Genomic DNA, 14,949 nt, shown 5'->3' on the forward strand with positions numbered 1-14,949 from the left:
GGGTACAAAGAGAGTGCCGCCGAGAGTCGGGGTTCCTTGAGGTCTCGGGAGCCGCCTGGGGTTTCGCAGGCCTGAGCTGTGCCTCCGTCGCGCTCCGGGACGCAGCCACAGTCGTTTCCCACCCGGAGTCGGAGGCTTGTGGGTCTCCGACTATCTCGCTTTCGCGGTAGCAGCGGGTCCCAGGTGGTTCCAGTACGTTTCGGGGTTTAATTCTGGCGCTTGCGAGCTGGGCAGGCTCCGCCCTCCGCCGCCCCGCCCCGCCCCCTCCTCCGAGGTCCGGGAGCCGCGGGCGAGGAAAAGAGGGGCTGGCCGGGTGCCGCAGGTTGAGAGGAGCTACTGGAGGTGAGTGGAGCTGAGGGCTGCGCTGCGCCCCCTTTCTCTTGCGGGTCAGCGCGGGGGCTCGGGTCTCCGACCCCTGCCCCGGGCCGGTCTCCGCGCTCAGCCAGGCCAGCTTGGCGCGCGCCGGTGGCGGAGGGCAGCCCCCGCGGGCTCCCGCTCGCCCGGTTACCCTGGCGGCCTCAGGACGGGCCTAGGGACGGGGTCCGAGAGGTTGCTGCGGCCCCGCGGTCCGCCGTCTTCGGCGCACTGCGGCGGCGGGGCTCGAGGGTTTGGAAGGGGAGCGCGGCGCGCGCGGCTTTGGGGCAGCGGGAAAGTCCGGGCCGGGCTGAGAGGCGGGAGGGTGCGGGCGTCTCTCAGGCCGGGACGCACGGCCCTTGGGTGTCCCCGGGTCCTTTATTAGCCCGGGTAGGCTGAGAGAGCTCTCTGAGGCGTCTCCCCTGGAAGTTTTCGGCTCCGCTCCGCAGGAGGGAGTGGCGGTCGACCCCTTTCTTCCTCGGTCGCGGAGCGGCAGGTGGCCTCCGGTCGCCCTCAGCGGACTCCGAGATGGCTCCGGCCAGGGTTGAAGGGGCCGGGCGGTGGGGGAGGAGTTCGGGAGCTCTGGGCCTCCGGGGCCAGTCGAACCCGGCCGGGACAGCGTGGGCTTCTGGTGGTCGTGTCGAGGCAGGGTGCGAGCGCCCTTAAGCAGACTTGTTCCCTCAACGCCCCCCCTCTTCCAAGCCCCTTCCATGCCCACGGCAGTCTCCTCGCCTTGACCGTTCTTCTCCACCTGGGTTCGCGGGGAACTTTCAGAGGCAACTCTTCGCGGCGGGTCCTGCAAGTCAGCAAGAACTTGTGCTGCGCGGGGGTGACTTGATGAGGGCTTTGGCAAGTTAGCGTTAAAAACAATCTGTGGCGTCCCCCAGCGCCCGCTCTCTGCACATCGTCTCTACGGAGGTTCGTCGAATTAATGAAACACTATATCAAGACGGGAGCCGTGAGACTAACAAGGAAGGTTAATCATCCAGATCTATAGTTGTGCACTTTCTTGCCCCAGCTTCATCCCATCCACCTCTGAGCTGGATGGAAATCAGGGCCAGATTCCTCTTTTTTAATTCATGAGTGTATTCACCTTGCTTTTTAGGTGGTACTTAGCTGTCCATCTGCTAGTTGCTTCTTTCATCCAACTTTCTCTACAAAAAAGTTGGGCACTCCCACATGTTATTTATTTTAAAAGTTGAGATATGATAAACGTTCCATAAATTTACCCACTTAAAGAGTATAATTCGGTGGTTTTTTTTTATTGTATTCACAGTTGTGCAGTCGTCCCTACTGTCTAATTCCAGAACATTTTCATCACCCCCAAAAGTAACCTAGTGCCCATTAAGCAGTTATTCCCCATTTCCCCTTCCCCCAGCCTCTCACTCCCTCATTATAAAGTGAAGCTTTCCCAAGACAGAAATTGAATGAGAAAACTGAGATTATTAACTTCGGCCCTTTTTCAGTTAGTAGATTTGGGGAAAGGTGCTGCTGCTGAGCAATGGAAGAAAAATTAAGAATGGGCTGTCCTCTGGTGAGATTACAGTGTCTAAGGATGGAGGAGAAGCTGCCAGTAGAGGAATAATTGCCTCCTTTAAAAATACATAAGTTAGGGACTTCCTTGGTGGCGCAGTGGTTAAGAAGCCATCTGCCAATGCAGGGGACACGGGTTCGATGCTTGGTCCAGGAGGATCCCACATGCCGCAGAGCAGCTAAGCCCGTGTGCCACAACTACTGAGCCTGCGCTCTAGAGCCCGCGAGCAACAGCTACTGATCCCCACATGCTGCAACTACTGAAACCTGCACGCCTAGAGTCCGTGCTCTGCAACAAGAGAAGCCACAGCGATGAGAAGCCGCCGCTCGCCGCAACTAGAGAAAGCCCACACGCAGCGACGAAGATCCAACGCAACCAAAAAATAAATAAATGAATAAATAAGTTAATAATAAAAAATACACAAGTTAGGAATGCATTTTATCCCTGTAGGTAGGGCACGCCAGTGCTTTGGGGCACTTTCACACTTTAGATTTGCCAAGTCCACAAATCATTCCAGTTGAGGTTCTGCCTCAGCAAATGCGAGTTCTATTTTGTGTATGTGTTTTGGGGGGAGGTGTTAGTTTTGTTTTAAAGTATCCACTGTCCCCAAAGAAAGAAACCACAGATAAATGGCCACTAGAATGGATACATTCAAGACTTGGGTTCATTTCATGAGTATCAGCACCTGCTCTCAAATAGCCCTATGAGCTACTGTGCTCATGTATTAACCCTTGGTCTGAGGTGGAGGAGGAGGATGGGAAAGGGTCTAGTTGGAGGAAATTCAAGAAACTGGGGAAAGGAGCTGGAGAAAGGCTGAAAGGGGAGTACTTGTGGGAGCTGAGGTCTGTTAAAATGGAGAAGGGTGAGCAGATTCAGAAGCAGCAAAGGGGAATCTCAGAAATTTCGGACCCTTAAGCATTTTGTTGGACTATTTGTGCGCGCTCTGAAGATCACTTTTTTTTTTTTTTTTTTTTTTTTTTTTTTTTGCGGTACGCGGGCCTCTAACTGTTGTGGCCTCTCCCGTCGCGGAGCACAGGCTCCAGATGCTCAGGCTCAGCGGCCATGGCTCACAGGCCCAGCCGCTCCGCGGCATGTGGGATCTTCCCAGACCGGGGCACGAACCCGTGTCCCCTGCATCGGCAGGTGGACTCTTAACCACTGAGCCACCAGGAAAGCCCTGAAAATCACGTTTTAGTGAGCAGAGCTGAAGCTATCCAAATTACACAACAACCACTGTGCTGCTCTTCTGCCCTCCAATCAGGTGAAGTCAAGTTGGTTTCAAATGTTACAGGATAGTTTATGCCTGTTGCATGGGTGGCTTGGCTTAGCATCTTTTTTAAAAAAGTAATTTTAAAGTTGAACTATAACATACATATAAATCTTAAGTGTACAATTTGATGAATTTTCACAAAGTGAGCATAAACTTATAACCAGCACTGAAATCAGGAAACAGAGCATTGCCTTGCCTTTCTCCAGTCACACTGTCTCCCCAGAGGTTACCACTGTCCCAGCTATCGGTTAGTTTTGCCTGTCTTCATGGTCTGTATACACATGGGATCATACAGTATGTTTTCGTGGGGGGTTTTGTTTTCATTTTGGTTTGGTATCTGGCTTCCTTTAGTCAAAATTATGTTTGTGATATTCAGCCGTGTTGTTGCATGTGGCTGTATTTCGGCCATTATCATTGCTGTCCAATGTTTCATTGTGTGACTGTGCCACAGTTTATCCATTCTAGAGTTGATGGGCATCTGAGTAGTTTCCGAATTTTGTCTGTGGGGACTAGTGTGACTGTGAACATTCTACTACATGGCTTGATACACAGTACACATTTGTATAGGGGATGTAGTCAGGAGTAGAATTGTGCTTAACTCCTCTCCTCCCTCTTTCCTCTCAAATAAAATTCAGTGAAAATTCCTCTAAGGTGAAGGCTGCTCCACCAACTTTCATTTAGAATAAACCAATATCAATGAACTTTAATAAATAATAATTACATTTCTATTTTATGCAAGGCCCTGGTGGGGGGAATTCAGAGACTAAGACCCTCATATGGTTCATAGCAGATGGGGAGATGTAAGGATACAGAATTGAATAGGAGGCAGAAGGATGGAAATATCTGATATAAATGGCTCATTGGAAATGTAGGGGAAATTAACACCGAGTAGAGAGATCTGGTTGATGTTTAGGGAGATTGGGCCTTGAAGAATGTGTTCAGGTGGGGGTTAGAGTAAAAGACATTGCAGTTTAGGCCATGGCTGTTGAAGGAGCAAGGAAGTCCAGCAGTGCTTGACACATGATAGCATTGTCAGTCAGTCACATGCTTAGAGACCCAGGTGAATGGCAATTTGAGATTGTGCCCTTCATCCAGTGGTTCGTGATTATGAACCAGCCTGGTGATCTCTGTGGAAATGTTGTAGCTCTGAATCCAGACTGGCCTGTTTGAATCTAGGTGCTGCTGCTTGCTGTGTGACCTTTCATATAGTTACTGAACCTCTCTGTGTCTCAACTTACCATCTATAAAAAGGGGATAATAAAAAGCACTCCCCTGACAGGGTTATTATGAGGATTAAATGAGTTAAAACACATAGCACGTTGAGGATTGCCTGGTACACAGTAAGTGCTAAACATGTTTGCTGTTGTTTCTTTAATTTATAATTGTTTAAATTCTATAGTAATATTTGTACATAGTAAGAATAATGAAAATAACAAAGAAGGGTTTAAAATGAAAGCTAAAACCCATTACTCTTTTCTGATCCTAGCTCAACTATGTCTGTTTTTAGTACTTTTGGTTGTTATCATTGAACAAATTAACTTAAAAGTTAGTGGCTTGAACAACTGTTTCATGGTATTATGTGTCCTGTGGGTCAAGGATTCAGGCAGGGCTTGGCCGCTTCTCCTCCTTGTGGTGTTGACTGAGGTCTCTCTATTGCACACACCTGGTGAATGGGCTGGTCTGGAGGGTCCAGTAAGGCTTTGCTTCCGTGCCGTGCGCCTTGGCAGGGTTGGCTGACAGACTGGGCTCAGCATTAACTGTTGACTAGAGTGCCTACACATGGCAGCTTCAGCATGTTGGCCCAAGGTAGTTGCACTGCTTACATGGCCATCACCTTCCTCCAGGTATTAATCAGGGTCTGTAGAGAAACAGAAGAGTAGAATGTATATATGTTTATAGAAAGATTTATCATAAGGAATTGGCTCACACATTTGTGGAAGTCGGTGATTTCAAAGCCTGCAGCGTGGGCCAGTGGACTGGACACCCAGGAGAGCTGGTGTTACAGATGAAGACTAAAGGCAGTCTGCTGGAGAATTCCCCCTTGCTCCGGGAGGCCAATCTTTTTGCCCTATTCAGGCCTTCAGCTGATTGGATGAGGACCACATGTTATGGAGAGCAATCTGCTGTACCCAGAGTTTACCAATTAAAATGCTAATCTCATCCCAAAACACCCTCCAAGAGGACACACACAATTAACTTGAGCTATGAGTGCCTCAAGTGAAGGAGTTGGAAGCTTCTTGCCCTTTTATGACCCAGCCTCAGAAGTTACATAACTTCCTTTTCACCAAGCTCTGTTGATTGGGTCAGTCACAAAGCCTGCTCAGACTCAAGGGGAGAGGACATAGACTGGCCACTTGGTGGGAAGAGTGTCAAAGCATGTGCAGCCTTCTTTTTAAACCTGCCACAGTCTACACTTGTTTCACAAATTTGACAATAGCTCTTAACTCCCTGCTAAGGAAGAACTGGAATTTGTATTACCTCCCACCTCTCTTTTCTTCCTCTCCCCTTTGCCTCCCAATATTTATTAGATATTGTATTATTTTTATTTTATTAATTTTAGTTCTCTTTTCAGTTACCTTTATAATTGTTTTAAAATTATTTATTTGGCTGCATTGGTTCTTCGTTGCTGTGCGCCAGCTTTCTCTAGTTGCGATGAGTGGGGGCTACTCTTCGTTGCAGTGTGCAGTCTTCTCATTGCAGTAGCTTCTCTTGTTGTGGAGCACGGGCTCCAGGCACACAGGCTACAGTAGTTGCAGCCCCCGGGCTCATTAGTTGTGGCTCATGGGCTCTAGAGTGCAGGTTCAGTAGTTGTGGTGCACGGGCTTCGTTGCTCCACGGCATGTGGGATCTTCCAGGACCAGGGCTTGAACCCATGTCCCTTGCATTGGCAGGTGGATTCTTACCCACTGTGCTACCAGGGAAGTCCCTACCTTTATAATTTTAAATAACGTGTTCCACACTTGACAAGGCCATGGCAGGTGGAACGCTCATGTTTGTTGGAGTGTGTGTGTGTGTGTGTGTGTGTGTGTGTGTGTGTGTGTGTGTGTGTGTGTCTTTGGGAGGGGCAGTGAAGGAGAATAACAGAACTGTCTTCAGTGGGGGACATCTGACAATGAGGCTCTTACTAAAACACTGCAGCCACTAGGTGTGTGAATTGCCTTGAGCATGTACTCTGCGTGAGCAGAGCGGGTGACATAATCCAGCAGTTTTTATTTTCTCTCTTTGGCTTCTAAACTCAGGTGCTCGTTTGCCTTTTCCTTTCTTCAGTTTTGCATTTGAAGTATGAATGCTGGAAGCAAATGATATTCTCACTGATGAAGAAGCTTAAAACAGATATACTGTTGAGCTGGATATTTGTGTATGGATGTATACACCAGGAAAACCTGTCAGAAATAAGTATCCTTATGTTTCTTTTGTTACAGAAGCAATCAGTTAATTGGAGAGAGTTATATATTTCAGGAACCCTGTAGCTCTGTTCTAGGGTGATTTTTTTCCTTTTTTAAAAAATTCATTTAGGGAACTCCCTGGTGGTCCAGTGGTAGGACTTGGCGCTTTCACTGCTGGGGCCTGGGTTCAATCCCTGGTCAGGGAACTAAGATCCTGCAAGCCACTCGGCACAGCCAAAAAAAAAAAAAAAAAATTCATTTAGTTAATGGAATTGACCAATGGGGCATAGTTTAAGTCTCAGGAGACATACTAATACATTTTTATAATTATCTAATCCCCTGAGAAGCACACAAGAAGAACCTCTATTCTTGTTGGTTTACATTTATTGCATATTGCAGTTAAAACTCCTTTTGATATTTATTTTATCTAATTTTTGCCTTGATTAGAGGCAAGAATGTAAATTTGTTGATATTTGCATTACATTTTTGGCTACATTTGTTCAGATTTCTGTTGGTAATTCCGACTTGTTCACCCTTTGACCTTGGGGAAAATATGAAAAAATAATTAGGTAGAAATAGGTAGAAATCAAGCCTGAATTTATTCATCCTTCCTCCTTTCCTTCCTCTCCCTTCCTCTTCCCTTCTCCCTCTCTTTTGTATTATTCTTAACAGAACTGCTCTTTCCTCTAAAAAATACATGTTTAAGAGTAGCCCTTTTTAGGGGCTGGAATTGTCCCTATTATGTGATGTTATGACTCACTTTTCTATGAAATACTCCTTCATCTCCCTTCCCCAAAATAGAACCATAGACCCAAGCTGATCATCTTTGTATTATACCCCATTCCAGTCACTACTGTAGCCCAAAGGATATCCTTCTAATATCATTGATTACTTTTGTCAGATTTTTGAACTTTATAGAATCACAGAGTGTGTACTTTCTTGGGTCTGGCTTCTCTCACTCCATGTCCTATTTGTAAGATTGATCTGTTGTCTTATGTGGCTCTGGGTTGTTCATTTTCATTGCTTATTGTATTCCATTGTGTGAATGTACTACTGTTTATCCATCCTACTGGAGATGTGCATTGGGTTGTTTCCAGTTTTGGACCAATAATGAACAGTGTTGTTATAAACAATTTTGTGCATGTTTTCTCATGAACCTATGTATACATTTCTGTTGGATAAGTATCTAGGAGTGGAATTGCTGGGCCACACAGTTCACCTGTAGTGGGGACTGCCAGAATGGTTTTATTAATTTATGTTGCCAACAGTGGTATGTGAGTTCTAGTTGCTCTACATTCTTGTCAATGCTTGTTAGTGTCTGTTGTCTTATTTTAGCCATTCGAGTAAATGTGTGTTGTTGAATTCCCCAGATGACTAATGAAGATGAGCACCTCAAAGAGAGCTCGTATTCTTTTTGTTTTATGGCACAGTGAGATAGGAAAGGTAGGCCAGTTAAAGAATTCATTGAGACTTTATATCAGTTTCTTAACTAGTCTGGCTTTTCTGTTTTTCCATGCTGTATAATTCATTTCTTGTGAGTTTTTTTTCTTTTAATTGGTAGGAGACGCATCTCAAGAGATTTACTACTAATAAAAGTTTAAAGAGTGGAAATTCGTGAATAAACTTTACTGGTTCTGAGAATTAAAGTATTCAGTATATTTAAAGACTGAAATTTTGCTCATGCTGTCTTACTCTTTCAACTTTTCTAATTTGTTAAATCAATCTATTGATTTTTGCTATTCACTGTGAAATTGTTATAGGGGAATTTGCATGGGTCATGCTCTGTAGTTGGCCAGGAATTAGATTTCCACATGAAAATGTAAAAGAAGAGTTGAGTTCTTGGTGCATAATTTTTTTAAGATTTATTTTATATATATATATATTTATTTATTTAATTTATTTTTGGCTGCGTCGGGTCTTAGTTGCAGCACGTGGGATCTTGGTTGAGGCATGCGGGATCTTTCACTGAAGCGCATGGGCTTCTCTGTAGTGGCATGCGGATTTTCTCTTCTCTAGTTGTGGGGTGGGCTCCAGGGCGTATGGGCTCTGTAGTTTGCGGTACGTGGGCTCTAGTTGAGGTGCGCGAGCTCAGTAGTTGTGGCATGCAGGCTTAGTTGCCCTGCTGCATGTGGGATCTTAGTTCCCTGACCAGGGATTGAACCCACGTCCCCTGCATTGTGAGGTGGATTCCTTACCACTGGACCACCAGAGAAGCCCCTTGGTGCATAATTTTTTAAAGGAAAAACAGAGGTTGTCCACACAGGGATAAGCTGGATATTGTGAAGCTTCAGTGTCCATGCTGAAAGTTTTTGCCATTTCTTAGAAAATGAAATAAGTAGTTTTGATGAAACTTAACGGATGATTTGGTGGGCTTGAGTTTATTTTGATTTATTTTCTGTTGGCCTTTTGAAATTCATCCTTCTGCTTCTCTTTAGGACACCTGTTTTACCTTCTCAATTGTTTCTTCTTAAGGATTGTATGCTTCTTTAAGAATGCAACCTGGCTCTGTACTTCCTCAGTGAGTATGTTCTGTCTTCCCTTAAATATTTCTAGGGGTATTACTGACCGAGGGATAGACACTATTTAAACACTATTGGTCTTAAATACTTCTAAGGTATTTGTGGCTACTGTTTGGTTTCTTGGCAGCAAGATTAAATCCTGTGAGGCATAACCTGAAGGGTATTTGGAGAATCCAGGCTTCTGACCTTGAGGGCAGAATAAGACTTCTCTGTCTTCAGAGACGTCACCCTTTGCTCTCCTTTAGAATTATGACTCAGGAGTGGGAGGAGAGTTGGCTGAATCCTTATCATGGAGAGAAGGCTGGGAGAGAAATGATTGAGGTTTGCTTACTACACCTCAGAATTTCTCAGCCCTGGCAGGGTTTCAGTCACAATTGGGAGGAGCAACTCAAATAGTTCACTGTGATGAAAGTTTGTGTATATTTAATTTTTTTTTAATGTTGAGAGAATTCAAGGCTAGTTCTCTAATGAAAGTCATATGAACTTACTTGTGTTCTGATACGTTTTTATTTGGGGGAGGTTGGAAAGGGGAAAGTTGCAGCTGTCGACTGGGGTCTGAGAATCGTTCATCATGTTGAGAATGACAGCCATGTGGGAGGGGGACACAGTGTGGAGACACTGCCTTGAGGAACACAAGGGGCTTTTTGTGGAGTGGCCAAGTGGGAGGGGAGTGACTAAGTTACACTTTGTAGGCATTCAACAGTATTTGTTGAATGAATGTGTATACTTTCATCAGCGGCATACTAAGGCTGCCAGATCTGCATGAGGGTTATCAGTTCATCAGTTTTTATAGTGGTTTAGGTGCCCACTGAATGGTAACCTATCCTGCAGGCGATCAGGAATTTCATGCTTCCATCAGTTGAAGTTTAAACATTTTGGTTGTAAAGAGATTTGTCCTAACAAGATTTGACCCCAGCTGCCAGGTGTGTATGTGAGTCAGGTGTTGATTCTTAGCACTCTTCTTCACACACACCTTCTTCTGTATGTATGAACTTAGAGGCCTGAGAGTACTATAAGTTATCCTCCCCACATTCAGTAGACTCTGTTTTTTCCAGGAGAGTTTTAATCAGTTTTAGGCTAATAGAGAAAGAGAACTGTTTCTTTCATTTGTCTATTATAACCAACTTCAGGAAACAAAAGGCTACTCTTTGGAAACCAGGAAAAGCTAACTGGAAGGACTTGGTTTTTCTTTGGTGAAATCCCTTGTGCTCACATAGCTTTTTCACACCTTCTAGAGAACCAAAGTATCTCTCACTCAAAAATAGAGGGCTGCTATGTTTGGACTCATTTCTGCCTTTTGTTGGCAGTGGTGTGCCAGTGGTTCACCTGTCAAAGTCAAGAATGAGTAAGAAGTCCTTGAGGACTCTTAGCCAGCCCAGAAAGATTCAGTAAAGTACCTTTAGTACAATGGGAAAAAACTGTCACTTTCCTGCACTTTTCACCTTTGCCAGTAAAAGGAGGAAATACTGCTTTAAGGGCTTGAAGTTTATACAGTTTATTAATCATTTTCTTGGGAACTTTCTCTTTCAAAGAGAAGGTGTTGTAAACCTCTGGCATCACATCCAAGTTGACCAAATCACCTGCTTATCAGTTGACCTCATTTGAGTCCTGACTTCAAGCTGTTCGTCACATGTCAATGTATGTATTTTAGCCTAGGTCCCAGGTAGGGTTGTGAGTGCTGAATTCCTGGAAACTGCTATCATTCTAAGCATCTCCTTTTCTCTACTTGACCCTCAATGACCCAGGGCAGTTTTTCCGTTCCCATCTCTTCCCCATTTCCTAACCTTTATTTTTGGATGGGTTACATTGAAGGGACTTGATTCAGTAAGGGCAGTGGTTAGGAGCTTGGGCTGTAGGGTCTCAAGTCTACTGCTTCCTGCCAGGCATGTTTTTTGCTTTTGTTTGTTTGTTTTTGTTTTTTTTGCCTCTGTGTGTCTGAAAAGGAAGAGTAATATAATCATGCCATGGTGTTTACGTGTGTCTTGGTGTGGGGGGGAGGGAGGGAGAGAGAAGAGGGAGAAGAGAGGTAAGATAAAGGAAGGAACATTTAGGATATAGTATTTCCTGACTGTAAATCTCCCTGGCACCAAAAATCTCAAAAGAGCTATCTTGTTTGCTTATGGCCGGAGAAGCAGAGAAAGCGCCGTGATCGCAGGTGGCACACAGTAGATCAAAGAAGAACCCTGGGAGCAAGTAAGAAGGCAGAGGCAGACTCAGGGACCCGGGTCCAGTAGGAAACCCCAACTGCATGTAGCGCCACCGCTCTTCTCCCTTCTCTGCATGCTCTTCCACAGTTCTGGCTGAGCAGAATAACCTCTCTCTGCTTGTAACATGGGGATAATGAGAGGTGCCACACAGAGGAGCTGTGAGGATCAATGAGGTAATAGACGTGTGAGCCCTACCCAAGCTTCCTTGAAATCTGATCGTTGGAGAAGCCTGTTGCACCTTCTGCTGCCCCAGGCCAAGGAAACTTTCACAGGCTGTTGAGGATAATAGGATTCCTGGTAACTCTGGGGGGCTGTTGAGGTTGGGATATTTTTCTCGGGGGGTACTGGGATGGGGAGAAAAATGTTCTTGGTACCATAGGTTTGTGCTCTGAACATCTCTTCTGGAGAATACTCTGGACCGTTGATTGTGCTGAGCTATGCTGGAAGCATGCTGTGGGACTTTTAAGGGCTGGTGGTGCAAACTATTCACCATTTATAACAATGTATGGTATGAAAATACCTTTGATAAACTGTGGGCATACTACCTGGTGAGTTGGTGATTCCTTGTAGCTGAAGTTTTGGGGGAAGTGAGGATAGTAACACTGTATTTATAGTACAGGGCCTATGCAAAGGCTGGGTCCCATTCAGTTAACTAGTCAACTTTCCTTAAATCAGTGTATTTGTAGACCCTGAGAGTTGGATCTGTTTCTCACAGCAACATGTACTATTTTGTCTGTTCTCATGTTCACTAAAATAAAGAACTTCCGTTCAGCAGTACAAATTAAGAGTGCAAAGAAAGGCAAGTCACAAAGTAGAAGATATTTGTCATAACATATATCCAACAAGAAACTTGTCCAGAATATGTAAAGAACAGCTACAAATCAGTAAGAAAAACAAAAAATAATTTTTAAAATGAGCAAAAGGGCATTCAGTATCATCAGTCATCAGGAAAATGCAAATTAAAACTATTATAAAATACCAATACATACCCACCCAAATGGCTAATATTAAAAAAAAAATCCTGATAACCAAATGGAGATATAGAAAAGCTCAAACTCTCATACACTGCTGATAGATATGTAAATTGGTTTAACTACTTTGGAAAGCTATTTGTACTTACCCATAAAACTTAACAAACTTACATCCTATGATTCAGTAATTATACTCCTAGATATGTATACCCAACAGGAATGAGTGCATATGCGCACCAGAAACATTTACAAGCATTTCCGTTTCTATAATAGAATAATAGAAACATAATAGAAACAATCCAACTATCTATGATTGAGTAAATGAAGTGTGGTATGATTATGCAATGAAATACTACACAGCAGTAAAAACAAACTACTGATACACAGAACATGATGAATCTCATTATATTGAGTAAAAGAATTCAGAAATAAGTGTATATATAGTATGATTTCATTTATATGAAACTCAAAAAGAGGTAAAAATACTTGATGGTGACAGAAGTCAGAATAGGGCAGAAGTGGCACAGGGATGTATTTACTAGGAAGGGGCTTGGGGGCACTTCTGGGGCCTTGATGATGTTCTCTATCTTTGATCTAGGTGCTGCTGACTTGGATATGTTCATTTGTAAAAAAAAAAAAAAGATTCATCATGATATTTAAGATTTATGTACTTTACTGTATGTGTGTTTTTCTTTAATTTAAAAAGCTTATTAAGATCAAGCATTTAAAAATAAATAAGCCCCAAATTAAAACAAACTAATAAGGCTTATTGGCTGCATAAAAGAGAAGCTCATTTCAACTGGCTTAAACTAACATCAACAATAAGAAATTTGACCAAAACAAATAAACAAATGAACAACAACCAACCCAATAAGGATTTGTTGGAAGGAAGGAATCCAGTGGAAGCCCAAGGGCATGGTAGCCCAGCCAGTCTTCCTGGGAACTGGGGAGTTAGGGCTGGAAGTTATGGTTTCTTTTGGACACTCATGGTATCTTGTCTCTAGCATTTGCACCATTCTTTGGTGTTTCTCTACAGACCACCTTTCTCTGTTTCAGCTCACACGTGGTAGAAAGTGGAAGCACAGTCCTTGCTTATCATGACCTCCCATTTCAAGCCTAAGTTTTTTGTACCATGTGGTTATTAACTCTTTCTAGCCCTCTCTCATTCCCTGCTGATCAGCTTAGCCTGTGCCTCCGTTTTCCCTCTTAGAATGGGAACCATTGTGGTGTTCCAGTCAGCTGTGGTCAGAGAGTCTGGGATCAAATAGAAAACACAGGGCTTCCCTGGTGGCACAGTGGTTGAGAGTCCGCCTGCCGATGCAGGGGACGCGGTTTCGTGCCCCGGTCCGGGAAGATCCCACATGCCGGCTGGGCCCGTGAGCCATGGCCGCTGAGCCTGCGTGTCTGGAGCCTGTGCTCCGCGACGGGAGAGGCCACAACAGTGAGAGGCCCGCGTACCGCAAAAAAACCCAAAAAATAACACAGAGCAGCCAAGGCTAAGGATGGGTGGGTTTTTCTAAAAAGGGCATTGTATGTGGGAAGAAAACGGTTGCCATCCTACCACATGTTCTGCTGAACATCTGCTTCCTCCATCTTTTCAAACCACTATTTGGAGCAGGGAAAAGAGTCCCCAGGAAATTCTTTCTTCCCACCCAACCAAATCAGACTGTCATGGTCTGCCTCCAAACAGGATACCCCAGCAGCTTGGCCCTAATTTCTTGTGGAGCCTTCTCTACCACAAACTCGTCTTGCAGAAGGAGCTGTTGTTACCTTGTACTATTTTGCAATTATGGAATAATTTCCCAAATGCATGCTGATGTACACCTTCTGGATGTAGCTTTGTATCAACTATTTTTCCTAACTTGATTTGAACTTAGCAATGCAGACAGCTTTTCTGATTATCTATTATGGGTTTGCTAACCCTAGTGGAGGGAACCGTGGGCCCCCAGATTTAGGACTTTTGAAGGCAGAGCATAGCACTATCTCTTTCCTAGTCCCTTGGATAAGCTGCGGATTGTCTGTAAACCTTGACTTAGTGTATGCCTGAGTGGAGTTCTTTAGAATTGCTCTTGACCTTCCCCTGGGCACCTTCTCACTCTGCCTTGTTTTCACTGTTCCCTCCTAATTAAATAGACTCTTACAACAGCCTCTGGATATGACAACCTGTCAGCTTAGTCTTAGTAAGTGTTCTGAGTTTCTCTGGACTTCTAGCTTGCCAAGACCTCATCGCAAATTTGCAAGAGGTGGTGTTGAATATTTTTCCTTCAGAAATTAAGTTTTTAAGTGAATTCATGTATATTTTTTATCAGAGCAGCTATGAGAGGAGTATTAACTTTGGGCATTGTTTTTCTTCACCTTCTAGGAAAAAATTTGAGAGATCTAATAATTTTCCTGAAGTTCTGTTCTGATTGATCATTTGAAAGACTATTTGCATCATCAGATCTTATACCTGGTGAGTTAAGACTTCCAGGCAGGGGACTAATACTAAAAGTTGAAAATGAACCTAACCTAGACTTTTAAAAGAATGATTTCTACATCCCATAAAATCTCAGGCAGTTACATTTCCTTGTTTTGCTAGGAGACTGTTATGTCAGTTAGATTTGTAACCTTGTTTCTTGTTTTATCCCCACATCAGTTAGAGATTAATTAATTACATGCCAGTGGAAGGGTGAGCTGTTGAACCTTATCTTCTTTGAACCTACTATTGT

The 14,949-nt window shown here is 44.1% G+C and overlaps 1 protein-coding gene across 5 annotated transcripts in view; it reads left to right on the forward strand.

Annotated features, from left to right (window-relative positions):
- The first annotated feature begins 276 nt into the window (after nucleotides 1-276).
- Nucleotides 277-14,949, forward strand: part of KANK1 (KN motif and ankyrin repeat domains 1) — a 192,484-nt gene continuing 177,811 nt past the window's right edge. For 4 of the 5 annotated variants that reach the window (XM_082843040.1, XM_082843041.1, XM_082843037.1 and 1 more), the window contains exon 1: nucleotides 277-342. The gene's annotated coding sequence lies outside the window, so the exon portion shown is untranslated. The remainder of the gene's footprint in view (nucleotides 343-14,949) is intronic. The other variant, XM_082843038.1, reaches the window with a different exon arrangement.

This window comes from Leucopleurus acutus (genome assembly GCF_964270905.1).
Source record: "Leucopleurus acutus genome assembly, chromosome: 7".
Lineage (NCBI taxonomy): Eukaryota > Metazoa > Chordata > Mammalia > Artiodactyla > Delphinidae > Leucopleurus > Leucopleurus acutus.